Source organism: Excalfactoria chinensis, chromosome Z (assembly GCF_039878825.1).
Source record: "Excalfactoria chinensis isolate bCotChi1 chromosome Z, bCotChi1.hap2, whole genome shotgun sequence".
In the NCBI taxonomy this organism is placed as follows: domain Eukaryota; kingdom Metazoa; phylum Chordata; class Aves; order Galliformes; family Phasianidae; genus Excalfactoria; species Excalfactoria chinensis.
The window spans coordinates 65,858,364-65,877,334 of NC_092857.1; the positions used below are offsets into that span (position 1 = coordinate 65,858,364).

General features: G+C 40.5%; 1 long non-coding RNA gene across 2 annotated transcripts in view; it reads left to right on the forward strand.

Annotated features, from left to right (window-relative positions):
* The window catches only part of LOC140264228 (uncharacterized), a 42,680-nt gene extending 24,267 nt beyond the window's left edge, over nucleotides 1–18,413 (forward strand). The window contains exons 3-4 of one of the 2 annotated variants that reach the window (XR_011906012.1): nucleotides 15,094–15,210; nucleotides 17,664–18,413. This is a non-coding gene — a long non-coding RNA (uncharacterized lncRNA). Of the gene's footprint in view, nucleotides 1–15,093; nucleotides 15,507–17,663 lie in introns of those variants that run through there. The other variant, XR_011906011.1, reaches the window with a different exon arrangement.
* The last annotated feature ends 558 nt before the right edge of the window (nucleotides 18,414–18,971 follow it).

The window sequence follows — 18,971 nt, forward strand, 5'->3', positions numbered from 1 at the left end:
CTGGATGCAGGAAGGATATGAAAGATGTGCATCCAAATACAGACACAGAATCATAGAACTGTAGAATATCCTGAGTTGGAAGGGACTTACAAGGACCATCGAGTCCTTCTCCAGTCTCCGCACAGGACCATATGACTAAGTGTTGTCCAAGTCCTTCTTGAACTCCAGAAAGCTCATGATATGATAGTCATGTATACAGGGACATGCTGTCAGGTTGTAGCCCCATCTGTGTGTACATGTGCATATTTGGCCTTGTTTTTTTCAAAATCAAATACTCATTCCATGTGGGCAAGCGAGCTGGAACTTGACTGGGAAGGGTTTAATCCAGTAGTGTTTCTGTTTACAAATTGGGTAATGATAACTGTGCTGCTTTTCATGTCAGCAGCCCAGCCTGGTCAAGCTCTCTTCTTAAATACCCTAAGCTCCCAGTTGAGCTATCTCACCAAAATAGGAAAAAGCTCCAAATGGGCTGTGATTGTGCTGGAAGTTACAGGTTGGGAAGCTCGAAACATTATAGAGATAATGGGAAAAGGTACACAGTGATGTTTCTAACTTCCAATTTACATTTTTAAGCTGTTTTGATCAATAAGTCTTACATTAAGGGCATAATGTAGAATATAAATTGCCCCCACATCCTGGAAAAGATGAAAGTGGCTGTATCATTCATTAGGTATGAAATGAAAGCTGGAAATATCCTTGCAGTCTGTGTCCTGATCTTGTCCTCCTCTCTGCAGACTAGCACCTTTGCACTTTTATTCAGTACCACACTCAGTCTCTGTAGCATCACTTTTGACAGAGCTCTGCTTTTTGTCATTGGCCCAGGTGCTTCCCTAGTGTATCTAAAGAAGTTTCAAGTATTTAATTTTCCATCATTTTGAAGGAAGTCATTTCTAAGTCACCATGACATTAATTGGATATTGGACACAGATTCAGAGCATGCATCTGATGATCCCACCTGAACCTAGAACCTTCCAGGCAAGCAAGAATTCTGCAGAAGAGCAAGGAATGCCTTGTTTTTGAAATAATGATGTAAAACCTGTGTGTTTGACTTGTGAAGTCTAGTGCATTTCCCTTAGTGATAGTCAGGAGAGATACTTCAGCCTCTACATGCCAATGAACTTAACACAGTCAGTCAAAGAAGGCATGTAAATAATGTATGATCTAAATGCAACTTCTTGGAAAGCAGATCAATCGGGACAAGGCTGGCTGGGCCCCCCCACGCAACACACAATGCGGCCAGTGTATGTTTCCAGGAACTCTGGAAACTAGTTTGCAATGCTCTGCTGTTCTCTTGCATCTCTCTTGGTGACCCTGTGCTAACACTTCCACCACTGTGTGGATGGGAACTCAGCACTGCTGTGTGTCTCAGGTGGGTTGCTGCAGGAAGTCAGAGGGAGGAAAGAAGGACAAAATAGTGTTAGGAATTGCTGACTCGGTTTACTCATATTATCATGAGGATAAGCATTTTCACTCTAGATATAACTAATGGCATCCTATCTCCTCTACAGGGTGGTGTTTTGCTAACATCTTTCTCTACTCCCTCTTTTCATTTTCTTTTTCTTTCTTTTTTTTTTTTTTTTTTTTTTTTTTTTTTTTTTTTTTTAATTTCAAATTAAGGTTTAGACTCCACAGAAGCTTAGGTGAGGTACATGGGAATGAAATATTTGAAAGAGAAGGGAGCTACACAATCCCCCAAAGGGCTGTCCACTTCAACATTATTTTTCCTCTGGCCTTAGAAGTCATCTGCTAATACAAAACCTGGTCTAGTGGGAGGTCCCTGCCTATAGCAGGAGGATTGGAACTAGATGATCTTAAAGGTCCCTTCCAACCCAAACCATTCTATGGAAAACATACCCTGCTTAGAATCATAGAACATCCCACAGTTGGAAGGGATTGATGGGGATAATCAAGTCCAACCTCTGCCTCTACACAGTAACTCCCCAAATCCAAACCCTGTGTCTGAGAGTGCTGCCCAAACACTCCTTGAACTCAACAGCTTGGGGCACTGACTGCTGCCATGGGGAGACTGTTCTATGCACAGTCACTCCTTGGAGAGGGCCCTAGCTTCCCAAGTACCAGAAAATTATTATGTCTGTCGTCACCTGCTCAGAAAGAAGAACGTCCAACTCCTAGTTCCACAGATTCAATACCAGAGATAACAAAATATAGTGGAGAAGGTATAACTAAGCAGTCAGAGCACTTTTTTATGTGCAAAATCACACCTTTTTCTAGGAAAAGACAGCAAAATATGCCTCAGTATTATTTGTTTTCTTAAGTCTGGTAGTAGCTGGCTAATTTATGGCATTATTACTGACCCTTGCTAGTCACGGAAGAATGAAAGTCTCACTTAGTCTGCAGATAAGAGAAGTTCTGAAGAATGTATTTATTTTGGTTTAAAAATGCTGTTGTGGTGCTTCACAAATCCTGTATTTGTGAACTACTTTATTCCCAGCTGATTTGCACTTTCTTTTGCTTACAAACTTGTGTACCAAATTGTCTCTAATATTATATGCGATCTCAAGGGATAATCATCTGTCAACAAATTTTCAGTTCTTCCTTTTGTTCACTGTGCTTTTGTATGAAGATTCAGTGTTCAAACTGAAGCACATCCAAGTGATCTAACCCAGAATCCTGAAGTCTAATGAGCAGACTGTCAGGCCTGGAGTCCATTGATTTATTTTATTCAGTGGTGCAATTTAGACTTTAAATGTTACCCATGACCTGTACGGATTAGTGAACATTTAACCCTAGAGCAGTAAAATATTCCATTTCCTTCCGTCTCAAGCAGTATGTTACCTACAGCGACTGTGTAATTCAGCTGAGCCTGTGGAGACTACCAAAAATAAAACACTGGATATTTAGTGATCCTTTTGCTAATACAATTTCCTTGTTTCTAAGTCACAGCAGGCATTATCCTATTGCTCTAGCTTTTGGTTTTCTGTAACTGTGTAAATTTGCCATTCAGCTTCTGCACTGCTCAGATGAAGTTGCCCCTTGCTGGCCTTGTCCTTCATGTTGCCACCCGTGCAAACCTTGCACTGATCTCCCTGCAGTACATTTCTGATTCTTTTTTTCATCCTCTTTTCAAATCATTAATGGTAGTATAAACATCAAAGGAATATTCCTGTCAGCAGGCTCAAAAGTGAAGTGTAACTTTTACAAAACACAGAACAATTGCATTTTTGGTCTAAGCACCTGGTTTCAGAGGGTTTCTGTTTCTGACACCCACAGTGTTACTTGTGAATGCCAAACTGTGTTTTAAACTGAAAACCTGGTAATTATGATGGTTAGTATTTCTTGTCATATAGTTGGCAGTGGTTCATAGAAATAACTCAGAGCTGTTGGCCGCCCAGTTCTTGGCACTGGCAGCTGCTTTAGGGGGATTTAAGATATCTACAGAATCTCTAGGATGGTTGAAAATTGCAATTGTAATGTGATACAGTAATATTAACAAAGAGTTGTGAGAAACTGATTTCTGTGCTCACCAAATCGTACCTACAGATTTTCAGTTTTGACACCAAAGCGTACCAAAAGCTGTGCAAGTAAGATGAAGTTCTTTCTCCATAACTTAAAACTTCACCAGAAAGTCCATTCTATGAAACCAGAACTATTATTTCATCTATGTGTTTGTATCTGGAAAAGTTCTTGTGACATTTGCCATTATTTGGATTTCTGTAGAAAAAGGGGAGGAAAAATAATTCCAGAAATGAATAAAATAAATCTTTTTGTTTTCTTAATTTGGTAGTAAGTGATTTTTTTTGGAAGAGATTCTCAGATTCAGTAGCATAAGTACAAAAGAATGAATGTAATCATAATCTACAGATTTTCCAGGGGATTGGTGGCTGCTATTTTTCCCAGATTATCTTCCTCATGGGATGCATACAGTACAAATGCCTATTTACACAAACATCCTTTTTCTTTTATTTTACTTGATTGCGATTAGAAAGTAAGATTTTTTTTTTTTTTTTTTTTTTTCCCCTTTGGACAGCTATGAAACATGTATCATAGGTAGCAGTGTGAAAAATACATATTTATCACAAGTGTAAAAAGTCCAAAGCACAGAAACCAGTGTTGCTGTAGAGTCACTGAAATGCTTTAAAAACGTTGTATTTTGTCAGTTGTAAAGGCCAGATGTTGGGCTTTGATGTTTTCTAAAAGCTGCCCATTTCTAGCTTTAGACAACTGCTATTAACAGTGGAATTGTTTATCATGACAGTTGATCCTGGCCAAGGCTTTGGAAGGTAAAAGAAAATGTTTCTTTCTGTACCTGAGAAAGTGTGATGATACTGTGACTCATCCTTCACTCCATCCTCTTCCAGTCCTTGACATGGCTGCTTTTGTTGAGATAAACATCTTCTTCTTTTTGTTGTTAAATTGGTCTTTATCCCTTATATCTCGTGGCTTCCACCTGCTTCAAAGCTAGAGACCAAACCACTGTAATTCCAGAGGAGATGTAGTGATGACTGTGTACCAAAGAAATCTGGAACACATGAAAACAGAGATCTGGATATTTTGTGTAGATGCTTAAAGAATTATTCCCACACAATTGATGTATTTCCCCAACAAATTCCTATCTCTATTCTTTTTTCACTGTTTGTTACTAAAAATCTCCTGTATGGGTAACGATTATGAACTTGTGTGGAGGAAACAAGAAGGGATAGGAATAAAACAGAATGATTTCCAGGCACCTGAAACATGTTAAAGTGTTAACTCGCATTTTGACATACCTGTTTGGAGGTCTAGAAGCTTGAAGTGCTAGTCACTTGAAAAACTGTACATCTTTCTTATTTACATCACAGATGGGAGTGCTTGAAACTAAAAACTCCTAAATAAAGTCCATTGCTGTCCAAAGAGAAGTGGGAGGGGATGTGGGGAAAAGCCTGAAGAACTGTGGGAAAGCTCCGAATTGATATATAAAGGTAATGAAATGGCACTTACCAGTCTTTTGCTGACCAGAGTCTCTTCTGTTGGTGTTGTCATACAGGCTGTGTAGTGGGCCTTGAAGCTAAGAGAAAAGCAGCAGGTTGGCTATTGCAGGGTACCAATCCTATGGGAGGCTGGAGCTTTTGGACAACTTCTGCTGTATGAAGTAAATGTGCTTTTGTGTGTATTAATGAACCATCTCATGAAAGTAAGGCTAAAGAAGTGCTAGGCCATCTTTCCATGTCTCCTCAGCCAAGACTAGCGAGAGCCCGACTTGCACTACTGAAATTCCAGGAGAATAATATCACCCAAAAGATTGACTTCCTTCACCTCATATCTAGGTTTAAGTGGCAATAAGCTGACAAAGAGGAAAAAGGCAAAAATACTCACTGTCAGAGCTTCTCAGCCAAACCACAAGAAGAAGAAACCCTCTCACAGAATTCCTATTGGAATTGCTCTTTCTCCAGTCTTCTTACGATATACTGCATGACTTGGAGATATCGTTTCGTTATTACAGTCTTCAGTCTATTTAGGAAGTATGTCATTTGTGACTTGGTAGTGTGCAGGAAGAACAGAGAACTCATGACTCTTTTCAGAAGGAACATCTAGCTCTTGTCTCCTTGTTGGCTGCATGGCACAAAACTTGTCCAAGCAGGCCTGTGTTTCACTCCTGTGTTTTTGTGCTGCTGACTGCATCTACCACTGGAAAGGTTCTCTTAATATTGAAATTCTTATGCAACTCCTTTTACAGTTGTAGAGTATGGTTTACTCCTCTCTAGTTTTGCAGGTCATTCTGAGAAAAAAGAGTGCTGTTCATACCCAGTGACTGCAAACGGCACCTCCTGGTGCTGGATCCTGTGGGAGTGAGACACAACTTCACAAAGATGTCGGTTCAGTCCCAGAGGCCACTAAAATACTGAGTGAGCACAAATTCAGATTATTCCATAGGCTTGTTAGCTGCACTATTCGTAAATATTGAATTGCTTCTTTTTTCCTTTAAAATCCAATTAATTGGGGTTCATAATTGCCCAGTGGTAATTATTAGCCATGCCAGTTGTAAACCCTTATTAGGATTATAACTGAGGTGCTGTAGTACAGCACTGAGTCAGAAAGAAAAACCTCAAACCTGGCTGAGAAGAAGGGGGTTCTTTGAAATCAGGGAAGCTCATTAAATCCTTGTGCTCTGTAACTGCAAACTCCTTATTGTATATGACCAGCGTCCCAGTAAGGTCCAGTGTGTAATGTTCCTTCAGTCCATCAGGTTTACATCTCCTCCTGTGAAAATATGGTTGGGCAGTAGTGTGCTCCTTGTGACCTTCAGATACCCTTCCTGTGTGACAGTGGTGTGGTGGAGCCCAGCACAAGCAAGCTATTGTCCTTGCTTGCTGGATGAGTCCTCCCTGTTAGCGCGTGGTGCTGTGTTTTGCCAGCTGCCAAAATTCCCCTGCCCCCAACACCTCCTTTCCATATATTTAAAAATTGAAAAGCACTGGAGTTCAATATTTTTGTAACTTTTGAGACCTCTTGTTTGGATAGGAAAGGGGAGAAATGGGGAATGTGGAGCAGCTGAAGCAGGCAGAGCCTCGCCTCTCAATTTGTCTCTCTGAGTTTCTTTCAGTGGGGAGATCCATGCAAGCTTCTATCCAGCAGGAAAGGCATTTCCCCTGCCTGCATAGCATGAAAGAAACCTGGGTCAGGACAAGTAGATGAAGTTGCCAGAAGACTGCTGGGGTCATAGTCTGTCTAGGAAGCAAGAAACAAGTCCGGTGCTCACTTTTTATGTTCCTGCATTCAAAGACTGAAAACCCAGCAGACCATTCACTTCCTGGTGCTTTGCCCTTACAGAGGAGCAGGGTGGAAACCATCCTAAAGGGGATGAATGTATGGAAGGAAATCTTAGCTCCTCCCATTTCAGTGGAATTAAAATTTTTATTTGTTAGGAAGTGAAAACAAGGAAATAGTGATTTTATGACTATTTAAAGAGTATTCATTACTTTTGGAGTACTTCTTAAATTTGTAAGAGTGTGACAACAGTAACTTTGCTCTTATGCCCTAGACCAACTAGCCCACTTGGCTGGGAAATGCATTCAATACAAATGCTATATGCACCCAATATATTCTTTCTGTGTGATTGCCACTTCTTTTCCAATAAGTTATAGCAGTTTTCACACTGCACACTCAGTGCTTTTCTCCAGATACTTTACAAAATCAAGTAACCATCCTCTTTGCAATACCATACCAAGGATATGTACCACCTGATTTCCCACTGTGCCTGTGAAGATACAGTAGATTTAGAATAACCTGTACTGTTAGGAAAAATATATATTGTACAGTTTGAAAACACTTGTATTTGAACAAATATTAATAGATTTTTTTTTTTTTTCAGTCTAGCAAAAATTGTTTCTGTGACTAGTAATTAATTCTTTTACATGGCAGTTTGTATTTTTCTGAAATGTGGAGATGTTTAAGAAATATGTCTTACAAATACATATTAAAACCGTACTCAGTATTTTTCCTTTGTTCTTGTTTCTGTTTCTTGTTGAATGGATGAAAACAGGTTTTTCAGGGAAGAAATTGTCATTCTGTTTTGTTCTGAATTCATGGAACTGATGTCTTAGTGAATGACATTTGGAGTCTTAATAATTTGCTCTTCACTGAAATATATATAGGTATCTTCTAAAAGCTGTTTGTAATCTTATCAAAGAGCTTGTGCTGCTGGAGTTGCAGGCTGGTTTTAGCTGGCTCTTATGCTAAAATCAGCTTTAATGATACCACGTTTCATCCTAATCATGAAGATCCCACATTTTGTCTTTCCTTTAAAGTACAAATCAAAGTTTTGATAAAATTGCCTTGAAATCACAACAACGCTTTCAAACAGTACTTACACTAGTACAATTTGAGAGCACGTTTGGAGCCATTGATATTTTGTCTTTCGTTCATTGCACAGTAACTGCTTGGTGTAAGAAGACAAAATAATGAAATCTTTAAGGAACACTGAGGTTATAAGGCTAACCCTGAGGTTATGAGCATAAATCCATCAAGAGTCACTGTGAAAAAAAAAAAAATGCTGAAATGAAAGTGCGTAGTTTGCTTCCTTTAGCTTCTTGAACCTTGCACTTCTCCTTCAGCTCTCTCTTTACTGAGAGTGAAGTCTGTGAAATAGGTCAGTGCAGCCCTTGTATGCCACGGTCTATATGATTTCAAAAGGTAAGTGTCCTAGTAGTCATACTGGTTCGCTCATGAAGTGAGTGTTAACCTTTGAGCTACATTGAGCTAGTACATGGAATGGTCCAAACTGTAGGAAACAAGCAAAATCACAGGAAAGAATTAACTGTCTAAGTAGTTCATCTGAAGTGCACCAAACAGCCTTCTCTGAAACACAAAACACATTTTAAGTCCCGTGTTTCTCTGTTTCTGTCAAATAGTTACTGGACAGTGTTCTTAGTTTAATGTAGTCCTGGGAAATAGGACACAAATCCCATTGAAAACGTTCCTCTTCTCCCTCCCCTAGTGTTGAAAATACAGAATGTGACTATAGAGTTGAAAGAAAAACAGCACACCAAGTGCCATGAATACAGCCATTCTGTGAATGAATATAACTGTGTTTTCTTTAGGGCACAAGAGCAAATGATTAGTGTTTAGCTAGCTATGGCAATAATGGATGTATTTATTCCTTGTGCTGTGGGCTGTGTTACATCAGGTGTTTGCAGAGGAAAGAAATGTCTTCCTTTTTGAACAAGAGGAAGCTACAAATAAAAATGGCATATGCTGACATGTTGCAAAAAGAGAAAAAGACAACTTTTTGCTCTTTTTTTTTGTTTGTTTTGTTTTTTTTGTTTTTTGTTTGTTTTTTTTTCTTTTACAGATCACCAAGGAGCAATTTGTAAGCTTGTTGTGTAGCCACCAACATGTTAGCAGGCTCATGAAATTTCCAGCAACCCACACATTTGGGACAGCAAGTGGAACATGGCAAAATTTCTGCCTGTCTTTGTTTATAATGACAAAGCCTTGTGGCTTCTTTCTTCCCTTTTGTCACAGTGGTCATCAGATTGATGGAGTGGAACACCAGGCTTTCTGTGGGTTAGCCTTGCAAGGCTGTATGCTCCACTGTTTCTGGGGGAGGCAGCTATCTTCAGGGACATCTTGAGGTTTGATCTTGCCCCTGCTGTTCTGGGGCTACATCACTTCGTTTTCCTGTAGACTGAACAATGCTGATATGCTGTCTTAATTTCAGCTGGGATGGAGTTGTTCTAATCAGAGTGTCTGGTATGATGCTGTCTTTTGGTTCTATGAGAAAAACAATGCTGATAACATGCAGGTATTTCTAGTTGCTGCTAAGAAGTATTATACAGCGCCAAGGCCATCCACAGCAAAGGGCCCAAGGAGCTGGGAGAGAGCAGAATAAGGACTGCTGACTTAAACTGGCCAAAGAGGTGTTCCATGCCATATGGTTTCATGCAGAAGAAGTTTTGAAGGGGATGGGAGTTCATCTTGCTCTCTTTCACTGCTTGTGAAAGGGGCATGACAAGCAATTGCTTTTGCATCACTTATTGTATGCATATGTATACTGTCATAACTATTATCCTTCTCCTTTTTTCTCTCTTAGTAACTAGTTTCATCTTGACTCATGAGTTTTACTTTTTCTTTCCCAGTTCTCTTTCCCACTGTACTGGAAAAGGGGGAGTGAGCAAATGACTATGTGGTGCTCAGCCATCTGTCAGGTTAGACCACAACAAATGCAAAGACTGTTTTAATTGAGCTGAGACAGAAAATCAGAAAACTATTAGAGGCTGTACTGGAGGAGAGGTGTTGTCAGGACTGACATTGCCTTTTACATTTAGTTTGAGAACCTCTCCAGGAGTTTCAAATATCTCCTCTAGGACATCACTGTGCCTTAGGTGTCCCATGAGGTCATTCATATGTGCTAGACTCTGGATTTGTAGGATAGTTGATTGCTTTGACAGATTGTATTGCCAGAGGTTGAAATCTCTTGCCAGGGAAGTTCTCTGTAAGAAAGTGGCTTCTGTGCCTTCATCTCTGCGAGGCACAGCTCTGGATGAATAAGAGGGCTTGCACAAACACACCAGCAAACAGCAAGCCTTGTTCCACAGTGTAGCTTTATGTACCTTCTAGTGTTTCAAGACAAGTTTTCATACTCAGAAATCATGCAGTCCCTGTATTGCAGCTGGGCAAACTCAACATAACTTTTTCCATGTCATCTGAAAGGCAGAGCTGTGATTAACATGTCTATTCAGTGCACCTTAATAAAATATGAGGATATGAACATAGAGAACAGGTAATAAAATAGGTGCAAAGGTAATTGTAGTTTTATCATTCATCCTTGCATTATGTTCTCATTGTGATCCTGCACCCCTATATATGGATAGCTAGTGGTTTATTTTTGAAGATAGAAGGATGTTCCTGATGAAAACATGAGAAAACTTTAGAGGTCAGAGGAAGAGAAGAGTCTCACTGCCACAAGCATCACTGTGTGTATAACAGATTTGAGAAGGGTCTGATATTACCATTAAGAAGCATCCAACATCATGCAAAATGAGATCAAATCTCTGTGATAGCATTCCTTCTGCTTTGGAGTGCATCTTCTGGGTATGGTATGGGTGAAGAAGACTGTTGCTGTGGGCAAGGTACCCAGTGATATGGCGGGAATTGTGTTCTAGGGAAATGTCTAGCAGCGTCAGCACAGGGTTCCTGCCTGTGGAGGACTCTGATACTCCTCTTGCCTAATAGGACCGTTTTCGTTGATTCCCAAAGACCTGAGTATAATGTTTGCCCAAACTTACAGCCTCTTGATGTACTATATATGAACTGTAGATGTGACTTCATCTTCGGTCAGCCATGCTTTCTGGGGTCCTCAGGGGCCTCAGGGGCTAATTTTTCCTGCCGTATCTATGCTTTCAAAGGGCAAGATCTCACTTTAATTCAGGCCTGTATTCTGTCCTGAAGTTCTCAACTTAGCCTGTCTTTTCAAAGTAATGGAATCATTAAGGTTGGAAAAGATCACCAAGATCATCAAGCTGAGCCACCATCCCATCTCCACCATGCCCAGTAACCACATCCCTCAGTGCAACATCTTCACGTTTCTTGAACACCACGACCACTGCAGGCATTGACTCAGCCGCTGCCCTGGGCAGTCCATTCCAGTACCTGACACCTCATTCTGAGAAGATATCTTTCCAAATATCAAATCTGAACGTCCCCTGGTAGAACTTGAGGCCATTCCCTCTCACTCGATTCGCTGTTTTTAACACCTATTCCTAGTGAATATCGTATTCAAGACTGTGCTGAAATCCAGAGATATTTGATTTGTTGGTTTTCTTTTGTTTTTCTTCTCTCCCTTGATGTGTTAAGACTTGCAGCTGCTCGATTTTTCTTTTAAAACAGAGAGTGTGTTTGCCAACAGCGTAATGAGTCTTGGCCCATCCAGTCTGAAGGTGTTGTTATGTGAGGGAAAAAAAGTACTGAGTATGATAATTTTCAGTGCTTCAGTCCTCTGTGCATGTTCCATGTTTGCCTGTTCTGTCTTTCCCTCCTCTTTCCCCTCAGCACTACTGACTCACATCTGTCCGGCCTTTGGCTCACCTCACCCACCCTCCTCCCTTGCAGGGTGAAGAGAAGTGATCTCATTTGGAGCTCTGCAGTCTGTGTGCTACACAAGCTCTTCTCACAGGGCTGCAGTGCCCAGAGTTTATGTTCTTGCAGAACCTAAAAATCCACCTTCCTTTTTTGCCTTTTTAAAAATAATGGTTTATTCTGCAAAGCAAATTCCTGGCATAAAGAAAATTACTTTCGTCATGAAGTGTGTGCGTTTACATTAGAACCTGACTATATGCCATAGGATAAGCATTAACTTACACCCGTCTCTGCAGAAAGCAGCTGTGAGGTCTTGTGTCTGATGTTCATATAATAACATATATAATAGCCAACTTCTCACTCCAATTCTTGCTTTGTTGTTTGTGATGCCATGCAGGCAAAGGAAGGTTTCTGCATGCTGCATCGCTCCTTCTCATTCTCAAAGGTACAGTTTATAAACCAGTATACTGTACTGTTGGGATATTTCTGCTTGTTTTGTTTTGTTCCGTGTAGTAGCCATCGAACAAGGCTTTGTTTGGTTTGTTTTCATGATCACGCAGAACTAAAATCCAGCAGCAGATGCAGTGAGATATCTAGGTCAGCAGTGGGAACAGTATCATGGATGTCTTTTGTCTGTGGCAAACTGATGAATCTGCACAGCTTCTATTCCTAGGGATGAATCTTACTCCTATTCTTTCTGAATACTGCCTCTTAGGGACCATTTTCCCTGTGCTAAAACAGGGACTAATAATGACTTTGATTCACAGCGTGCACAGTCATCACTTCTGGACCCACATTTTTGGTATATAGGAGCTGAGTACAGGCTCCTAGTGGAATAAAAGCTATGGATTTATTTCTAAGATGTAGTTTAGATAATGTATTTCTAAAAGAGAATACATTCCTAGAAACAGAGCTTTTCATCTAAGAAGTGTTGCAGCTGTGTCATTCTGGCTTTGCTGCATGAACTTGTCAATGGACAGAGATATGCCTAAATCTGGTTATGACTGCCTTCACTTTTTTTTGTTGTTGTTGGCTCAAGGCACTGAAAAAAGAATGATGTAGAAACGAGAAGCAAGCATGAGACCATGATGACTACCGAGTCAGTTTTTCCAAATCTCTAACTCAAATTCTGAATTTTTTGGGTTTATATATATATATATATTTCCCTCTGTTGGCAGATAGCTCTGATCAAGTGTTTCCAGACATGCAGCCTTCAGGGCAATTCTGTCAGTTCACTGGGCCAGACCCTGTGCCTTCATGTGGTGGCACTGTGGGGCCAGCTGGCACTGTTCTGAGTCCAGGCTGTCCTGAAGGCAGGTCCCCTGAGAGCCATGCTGTAGCACAGAACAGTTTTCATTAAATGCTGAGCTCTCCTCTAGGTCTGGCCCTCAGAGGACCTACAGATGTTCACCTTTTCTGGTGGAGGTGATTACACGGAGGTGAATGTACGACATTTCAGGGACTAGAATACCCAGATCGCAACTGAGAACTTGTGTTTATTCACGTGATCCTGCCAATGCAGAGTGCAGTGCAATATCAGGGCCTGGAAATATAGCAGAAAAGCTTTGGATTCTCTGAAATTTTGGTCCATTGCCACCTCTTCCATGTGATTATGCCAGAAGTAATGGAAAACAACCCCTCTCTCCCCTCCTTCAATCACACCCCAGCAAACCCACATCCCAAAATAAAACTAGCCTCTGAGTATCTTAAAACCACATGCTGTCTCTTTAATGTGGCATATTTGTCTGAAAGCTACTTTCCTCTCTGTGTGATATGGAGAGGTACCGGGAGCAGCAATGATTGGTAACTGCTGTTTTCCCCAGAGCAGTTTTGATGTGTTGTTTTCATTTAGTGCTCGTTTAACGAAGAATGAGAGAACAGTGAAATTGATAAGGCTGCACAGAAATAAAGATTTCTTCTATGTATGGAAATTACTGCAGCAGAATGGAATTTCAACGGTCTTAGGAAACCAGCTATTAAGCCAGACTAAAGAATTCCCTTTAATAGCCTTATATTAAATTATCCTGTTGAATTCTGTCATGTTTTTTTTTCATCCTTTCATGTCATAGGATTTCCTGATCAAGGTCTGGACCTGTTTTTACTTTTCTCCCAACTGACTCTCCAGCCTGAGTGAACAAAATCTGAAGCATTCTGGTGTTCTCATCCCCTGTAGTTTTTCTCAGAAAAACATCACTTGATTGATAGAAGAGCACAGTTATTTGTACTCCTCCCCTCCTGACAGTAGATGAAAGTTTTCTGTAATGAATGTTTTAAGTAGGAAAACAAGTCTGGTCAGGACATCTTGAAGGCAGTCTCCTAACTGAGCAAGAGTGAGTCCTTGATCTTATGACAAAGTGGTGTTTTGCTCTTCTCTGTCACTTGGCTTTCCTGCTTGCTTTTTGGGTTCCTAGTGATCAAGCCTGCCTCTCTGGAGGGCTCTGTGTCCACTGCATCTGGATTACAACCAGCCTTCTCCCTTTTCTCTCCACATGCCCTGTGTGAGCAGTGAACTTCTGCAAATCATTTAATGTCTTCATTGCTGAAGTGGTTTTTAACTGGTGCCCTGTGTGTGTCCCACTGCAGGCTGCCCTGTAGCAGCAGGCACTCAGCCACATCCTGTCAGTACAAGAAGGTCAAGGGATGCTAATGTGACATTTAACAGTGCACATTACTGAATGTGGCATTTTATTGGTGGAGGTCTCATAAAGAGGGCAGTTAAATGAGAATCAGGAAGTTTAAAAACAAGTACACATCTATTTTTCACAGATTTCAGTATGTCGTTTCTTCAGTATGAGTTAATCTGTAGTAGTCGTATAGAGGAAGGGAGAAGAAAGCAAGTAATACTCCAGCTTCTGTTGGAGACCACTGCCATTCTGAAATCTAGGACTAGTTTCATCCGGCAAATCATATTTTATATTCTGTTTTTAACTGTTGTATAAAATTAATATGGCTTGTAAGAACCAATAGGTGTGGTGGCTTTAGCTTTTAAAAGGGAGCCTGCTAGATTTGGGATAAATGTTTGTTTTCAAGAAGCAACACAATATGGCATTGCTGGAGACTACGAGACCATTGTCCCAGACCCTTCAGAGAGACTCTGTTGTGACAGGACAAGGGGAAATGATTTCAAATTAAAAGAGGGGAGATTTAGATTGGATATAAGGAAGAAGTTTTTTCTTCCTTAAAAGGGTGGTGAGGTGCTGGCATATGTTGCCCAGAGTGGTGATGGATTCTCTGTCCTTGGGGAGACTCAAGGTCAGCCTGGATGGAGCTCTGAGCAACTGACAGAGCTGTAGGAGTCCGTTACCCTGTTCACTGCAGGGTAATTGGACTAGATGGCTTATATGAATTCCTTCTAAAGAAAGGTTCTGTGATTCTATCACGAGTGTTGAATTGACTTGAATTCTTGCGGTTGCCCATTTTCTTATTCTTAGATAGAAGTGGATGATTTCTATGGATAAATGATCATTCATACCACACTGTCATGTCAAGACGACTGAGAAAAAAAACAACAACAACAAACAGGCTTTTTTGGATGACCCGTGTAGATATGTTGCCTCATTTCTTGCTTCTGCTTTTCAGCACCTCACTGAGGAAGGCTGATTTGCTGAAGTGTCTCTGAAGCATGGCATTCATCAGACCACACCATCACAGCAGGCAGAGCAGCTACACTCCAGGAGAACATGGAGGCATGGAATGGTAAATGGAGGAACGGTTGCTACATAAGCAGAAGAGAAATCATCTCCCCCATCCCTCTGAAAGGATCTTAGAATCATAGAATCATAGAATTACTCAGGTTGGAAAAGACCTTGAAGATCATCAAGTCCAACCGCAGCCTAACCAGTAGCCTATCTCTTAAAAAACAACCACAAAGCAATACCACAACAACAAACCTCTGCTAAATCATATCCCTGAGTACCACATCCAAGCGGCTCTTAAACACATCCAGGGATGGCGATTCAACCACCTCCTTGGGGAGCCCATTCCAGTACCTAACCACCCTTTCTGTAAAGAAGTTCTTTCTAATATCCAACCTAAACTTGCCCTGGCGCAACTTGAGGCCATTTCCCCTCGTCCTGTCACAAGTCAGTAGTGAGAATAGACCTGCCCCACTCTCACTGTAAGAACCTTTCAGGTACTGGAAGACAGCAATAAGGTCTCCCCTCAGCCTCCTCTTCCTCAGACTAAACAGCCCCATCTTCCTTAGTCTCTCCTCATAGGGCTGATTCTCCAAGCCCTTAACAAGCCTCGTTGCCCTTCTCTGGACCTGCTCCAGTACCTCCATGTCCTTCTTGTGCTGAGGTGCCCAAAACTGGACACAGTACTCGAGGTCTTACCCAATCACAATCACAAGCAAAAACACCGAGAAGATGGCAGTTAAAAACTGGATCCAATTATTCAGCAAAAATGTTTTCAGGAAGGATTAGGAGGGAAAAAGTGGAGAGGAAATGAGAAACAACCTTGTCAAGGTCAGATGTAAAGCAGAAAGGCTTTGCTGGTTTCATATCAGAGTGTGGGGGAGGATGGCAGGCCCTAGAAAATGATATCACTTTCTAATCGTGCTTGTGGCCCCCCAGACCACAACCCACAATCAGGGAGGAAAAGTAGCTGTCAGACAAATCTGCCTCATTAAAAAGTTGGCATGTGACAGCAACACATCCACAGCTGGTGAGTTATTAGAAGATTTTGTTAACTTTGAGTGCATTGGGCGTTTTATTTCTTGTAACATTTGGAAGGTGAGGGCATCTTCCAGCAGGTGACAGAAAGTGTATGCTGTCTATTCAATGAACACGAAGTTTTCACTTGGCTCGTTTGTCACTCTGAAGAGAAGCCTTAGACATGTGAGCTCAGCACTGAAATGAAGTGTGATGGAAAATGCTTTATTCTACTGTTCTCGATTGCACTGCTGCTGCCATTTTAGCCATTAGTCCCGCAGAAGCTCCAAGAGCAGAAGCACATGTCCACTTTCTTACTAATTTTAGTCAGATGCCGAGTGCTGCTTGAAAGAATCTGAGAGCTGCGTGAACTCAAAAGCTGTTTGTATAGAATGATGGAGACAAAAACACATGCCACCAGTATACCAAATGTATTGAAGGATGGAGGGATAGGGAAACAGTCAATAGTTAGTGGAGACATGTGAAAGCTGGGAAAGAAGGAAGTTCTGTATTTTCACAGAAAATATAAGAGAAGGAAACAGAAATCTGAAGAAACTTCCCACTGATCACAAGCTATTTAGGGAGCAACTCCGTGCAGAGCTGTGAAAGTATACTTGGCTCTGGTGGTACTGACGGACTTTTGGGGACAGAAGATCTTAAAAAAGATAAATGTGAGCTTCTCACGCTTGTATCTGAGCTTCTGTCTTTCTAGCTCATACCTCTGTGCTGTGAGCATGCAGAATGACTAACTATGCATTGGCTGTGTTTAGATAGGTACTATTCAAGTGTAGCTCCAGCCATCCCTCTAAAGGTTTAATGATTCCTGCATCTTTCACAGGCTTTTCTGAACTGAGTGAACTTCATGGTCTATGAGCTGAAAGGGATTTCCTTGTGGGCGCTGGTATTAGTGTACAATTACAGTAATTGGTGCTGGCAGAAAAAACTAATTAGGAAAGGGAAAGGTTAGCTTTGTGATCAGTCTTTTTCACAATAAATAATGGATCCTATTCTCCTTAGGGAGTAAGTAGAGAAAATCTGGGAAATGTGTGAGTTTTACATTACTGAAAAGCTGTAGTCACATGCATGGTAGGCAGAGGGAAAACTTTAGAGCATTAGAAGTTTAATAACTCATGTCTCATGTAGTGAAGAAAACAAACAAACAAAAAAACTAGGGGAGATAGGTTCACCTAATAAATGGAGATAAATCCACTTGGTGGGTATCTCAGGCAGGAGGGATGCAGTGGACAAAGATCTTCATAGTTATGCTGGAAGTTGGTAAAGCTTATTTCCTCATTTATCCTTTGTTGTGCTTTGTGCCTTGTTGTAGTTTGGCAAGCCCCAGGAGGTTTCAAGCCCCACACAAAACTGAAACTAGCTTAAAATAATAAAATTGCTAATAATAATGCCAGTGAGATGGAGGACTCGCGTGTTAACTGCTTCCACGCATAAAACTGTAAACTGGAAGATCATTTGTTGTTCCACTTGTTCAAATTCTAGGGAAATGTGCCAAGCCTCAAAAATCATAAATTCATTGGATCATTAAGGTTGGAAAGGATTTCTAAGATCACCAAGTCCAATCATCAGCCCACCTGCACCGTGGCCCTCAGTGCTTCACCTACACATTTTCTGAACACCTCTGGGGACAGTGATACCATCATTTCTTTGGGCAGCCCATTCCAATGTATTGCTACTATTTCAGAGAATAAATGCTTCCCATTATCCAACCTGAACCTCTCTTGGTGCAACATCTCATCTTAAAATAAACCACGGATTAACAAATCAAGGAATAATAAACAAAGGAAATAATAAGCAGGTACCCAAAAAAGGGCGATTAGTCAGTACTGTCATAGCAGGACTAGCTCACTGTCTTGTTTGTATTTATCAGAAGGCTCAGTCCCATTTCCTGGTGTGCTGACAGTAACATGCCTACAGACTAACAAGATAAATATTAAGTTTTACACCCACCTACATTCCTTTGTCAATAAATGGGATGCTGGAATGGCTTATCACCATCCAAAATCTCATGCCCTTGCTTATGCATGATACTGTACAATTCAACAGGAATATGTTTACTTTCATAAGAATATAAACTGGCAGGTAATTTCTTGATGGAAAAAAGAAGTGATTCAAGGATTAGTAATAGAAAAAAATTACTTCTTTGGTTTCCCAGGATATTTTCTTTCTTTTTCTGCTTAAACTCTCAACTGCAAAATCTATTTCGTCCTGCGGACACTGTAGAAACTTCTATGCCAGCCAAATAGTTATTCATTCCAAGTAATGTAAAATAAACTCTTCTAATCTAAATTTGAGGCTGCTCATTTCTTTTTTTTCTTTTTTTTTTTTTTTTTTTTTGTTTAATATATACATATATAAAATATATAAATGAATATATAAATAAATATTCATTATATTCCAAAAGCTTGTTTCTCAGAAGTAAAAGAAGTTTGATGGACTTTTTCTTTTCTTTTTTTTTTTTTTTTTTTTTTTTACAATACTTTTATCATGTTTGCCTCAGTTATTATTAATGCCAATGTAATAAACCTTCAGTTTTCAGGAATAGCTTTGTCCTTAGCTAGTGCTAAATCCTGCTAAATGAAACCCTGTGCACATAATGACGTGGTAAAATTCAGGTGTTAAAACATAGCAAACAGCAAGGTTGAGAAAGGACAGGTTTCAGGTATCAATATCAGAAACTGAATGTTTTCTTCAGAGCAAGCTTTTGTTCTGTTCTGGGTGGCCATGGACCAGCTCTAGTTTTACAAATGATCTGCAAGAATACGTCTGTGGAAACTCTGCGTGCAGTTT